General features: G+C 38.9%; 1 non-coding gene across 1 annotated transcript; it reads right to left on the bottom strand.

Moving 5' to 3' along the window:
- Positions 1–2,107: 2,107 nt before the first annotated feature.
- LOC148544419 (small nucleolar RNA R71) lies at positions 2,108–2,211 on the bottom strand. The gene has a single exon (XR_015901015.1). It is a non-coding gene; the product is annotated as a small nucleolar RNA R71 (small nucleolar RNA).
- Positions 2,212–3,968: the final 1,757 nt, after the last annotated feature.

Genomic DNA, 3,968 nt, shown 5'->3' with positions numbered 1-3,968 from the left:
ATGAATGAGATGATTTGTGACACTCATCCTCATTCTATATGGGTTCAGTGTGAGTCCTTAACCAGAGATCACTGAACCATAAGCTTGATTATACATCTCTTAGACGGCTAATCCACGACTTCGTTGGGGACTTCTTGAGACACTAGTTCAGCCGAGGTATGGGGAGATTAGGGTCTTTGTGGTAGAGGCTAGAACCAAAGGCACAACATTCTCTGATCCGGAAGATTCGATCTTATATGTGGTGTTTTGAGTAGGATCATTATGGGGATGAATTGCAAGAGCTTCACCCTCATTCAGATTGAGCGCACACTAAACCTGGCGTTCGGCCTGAGAGAGGAAGATTGGCGGCCATTAAACCGGCGTTGATCACTTGCAGCCTGCCATGGAAAGAACCACTCACAGTTGGAGAAGACAGTAGAAAAGGTTGATCTAGAAGAATGACGCGTCTCCAAAGCCTCAAACGTTCTCTTATCACTGGTTTCACTTAAATTAAATAATTTCATCTCTATTTTTGTTTTATGCATTTCTCTCAACAAACTATCTCTTCTAATCACCTGACTATGATCTACAAGATGTCCATAGCTTGATTCAAACCAACAATCTCCGTGGGATCGACCCTGACTCAACTTAGGTATTACTTGGATGACCCAGTGCACTTGTTGGTTCAGTTGTGCGAGTTCTTATTTCGCGCACCAAGTTTTTGGCGCTGTTGCTGGGGATTGTTCAGATTTGACAAACAACCGGATTATCTTGTTGCTTAGATTAGGTACTTTTTAATTTTGTTTGAGTCTTTTATTTTCTTTTTCGAAAAAATAAAAAAAAAATTTCAAAACCTTTTCTTTTCTTTTCTTTTTGATCTTTATCTTTTTGTTTGAGTCTTTGTTCGTGTTCTTGTTAATGTTTCGAATTTTCATGGTGTTCTTTTCAAAAAATTTTCAAAAATAGTGTCTTTTGTTTGAGTCTTGTGTCAATCTTTAAGTTTAGGTGTCCTTTGTGTGTTCTTTGTTTCTTCAAAATTTTCGAATTGTTCTTTGTGTTCTTTCTTGGTATTCAAGTTGTTCTTGTTTTTTTTTTCTTATTTTGATCTTAAAATTTTTAAGTTTGGTACTTTTGGTATTTTTTTCTCTTTAATTTTCAAAAAACAAGTGTTTTAGATCTAAAAATTTTAAGTTTGGTGTCTTTTGGTAGTTTTTCTCTTTCTTCATTAATTCAAAAAATAAAAAAATAAAAATATATTTTCTATCTTTAATTAAAATTTTCGAAAATTAAAAAAAAAAAGATTTCAAGTTTTAATTTCAAAGTCATTATCTTATCTTCTCTTTTTAGTTAATTAGCTTTTATTTTTGAATTCAATTAACAAATAAAATAAAAACAAAAATATTTTAATTCTAGTTTCTTCTTTTACTTCTAATTTTTGAATTCTTCTTCCCTTTTATTCAAATTCTTCATCTCCTTCCTCTATCTTCATTCTTCTTTCTTCTTCACATCTCACAAGGAGTCCTCTATTCTTGAACATAGAGCTCCCATCCTTCTTATTTCTTATTTTCTTTTTCTTGTTTATAAGTAGGAACAAGGATAAAGAACCTCTCTTTGACCTTGATCCTAAACCAAAGTGGACCCTAAGGAAGCGTTTGTAACAAGCTAAAGCACAACATTCTAGAGGAAATCTTAGAGAACTTTTCGAACAAGAAACTGAAAGTACAGACATGGCAGCTGAACCGAATAATGGAGGAGATGCAAGGAAGGTTTTTGGTGACTTCATTACTCCAACTTCTGACCTCTATGGAAGAAGTATCTCTATACCTTCCATTAGGGCAAATAACTTTGAGCTAAAGCCTCAGTTAGTCTCTCTCTTGCAACAGAATGGCAAATTTCATGGACTTCCACTGGAAGATCCACATCAGTTTCTATCTGAATTCTTGCAGTCTGTGATACTGTTAAGACCAATGGAGTGGATCCTGAGGTCTACAGACTTATGCTTTTCCCTTTTGCTATTAGAGACAGAGCTAGGATATGGTTGGATTCTTAACCAAAGAAAAGCCTAGACTCTTGGAAAAAGTTGGTCAATGCTTTCTTGACCAGGTTCTTTCCACCTCAAAAGATGAGTAAGTTCAGGGTGGAAGTTCAAACCTTCAGACAAGAAGAGGGTGAATCCCTCTATGAAGCTTGGGAAAGATACAAGCAACTGATCAGGAAGTGTCCTCCTGACATACTCTCAGAGTGGTCTATCTTAGGTATCTTCTATGATGGCCTATCTGAGCTTTCTAGGATCTCCTTGGACCATTCTGCAAGTGGATCACTCTACTTGAAGAAAATGCCTAAAGAGGCACACGAACTCATTGAAATGGTTGCAAATAACCAATTCATGTATACTTCTGAGAGAAACCCTGTGAACAATGGGGTGGCTCTGAAGAAAGGAGTTCTAGAGGTTGATACTCTAAATGCCATATTGGCTCAGAATAAGATATTGACCCAGCAGGTTAATATGATCTCTCAGCATCTGACTGGATCACAAGCTGCAACTGGCAGCACTCAAGAAACCTCCTATGATGGAGATGCTTATTATCCAGATCAACCTTCAATGGAGGAGGTAAATTACATGGGAGAACCCTATGAAAACACCTATAATCCTTCATTGAGGAATCATCCTAACCTTTCATGGAAGGATCAACAGAAGCCTCAGCAAGGCTTCAAAATACTCAAGGTGGAAGAAACCAGAATATATTCAACAACAGACCACCATTCCTTTCTTCTCAGCAGCAGATGGAGACTTCTAACCAGAGCCTTTCTGACTTAGCAACTATAGTCTCTGAACTCTCTAAGACCACTCATAGTTTCATAACTGAAACAAGATCCTCCATCAGAAATCTGGAGGTACAAATTGGTCAGCTGAGCAAGAGAATCCCTGAGACCCCTCCTAACACTTTTTCTAGTAACACTGAAGTAAACCCAAAAGAAGAGTGCAAGGCCATCACCACAGAGGCTGAGGCTGAATCTAAAGATAAGAGGATGAGTTGGCGTTGAACGCCAGTAAGGAAGACCTTACTGGGCGTTCAACGCCCAAATTGGCAGAGAAGCTGGCATTGTACGCCGGTAAAGAAGTTCTTGCTGGGCGTTCAACGCCCACTACAGCGTTCCCTGTTGAAGATTTAAAGGCAACCAAAGCTCATGAGGACACTATAGAAGTTCCTTTGAATGCCTTGTTGCAAATCATGGATTATGAGGATCTCTCCTCCTCTAATGAGGAAGAGGAAAATAAGGAGGAGCAAGTTGCTCGGTACCTAGGAATTTTGATGAAGTTGAATGCCAAGTTGTTTGGCACAGAGCCATTGGAGGAAGTACCTCCAGTGCCCACCAAGGAGCTCAATGCCTTGGTTCAACAGAAACTACCTCAGAAGCTGTCGGATCCCAGACGCTTCTTGATTCCCTGCACCATAGGTACCATTACCTTTGTTAAGGCTCTGTGTGACCTAAGGTCAAGCATAAATCTTATGCCACTCTCTGTAATGGAGAAGTTAGGAATTTTTGAGGTACAAGCTGCAAGAATCTCACTAGAGATGGCAGACAAGTCCATGAAAAAGGCTTATGGACTGGTAGAGGATGTCTTAGTGAAGGTTGAAGACCTTTACATTCCTGTTGATTTCATAATCCTGGATACTGGGGAGGAAGAGGATGAATCCATCATCCTTGGAAGACCTTTCTAGCCACTGCCAATTCCATCATTGACGTGGCAAAGGGAGAGCTAATTCTACAGTTATGGGAGGACCACATCTTGTTCAAGATGCCTAGCCCTAACTCTTCCCCTAACAAAAGAGAAACAGTTGTGCAACACCTAGTGTTCTAACCTTCTCTCTCAGTGCAAAGTTATACAGAACCCTCAGACACCAACTCTAAGTTTGGTGTTGGACAACCATTTTCTTTGAGTTTATGATCATGTGCAGTAATTAAAACAGAAACAGAAACAGTCA

The sequence above is a fragment of the Arachis ipaensis genome, chromosome B9 (genome assembly GCF_059453495.1).
Source record: "Arachis ipaensis isolate K30076 ecotype BB chromosome B9, ASM5945349v1, whole genome shotgun sequence".
NCBI classification, from domain to species: domain Eukaryota; kingdom Viridiplantae; phylum Streptophyta; class Magnoliopsida; order Fabales; family Fabaceae; genus Arachis; species Arachis ipaensis.
This window is presented reverse-complemented; position numbering and strand designations above follow the sequence as displayed.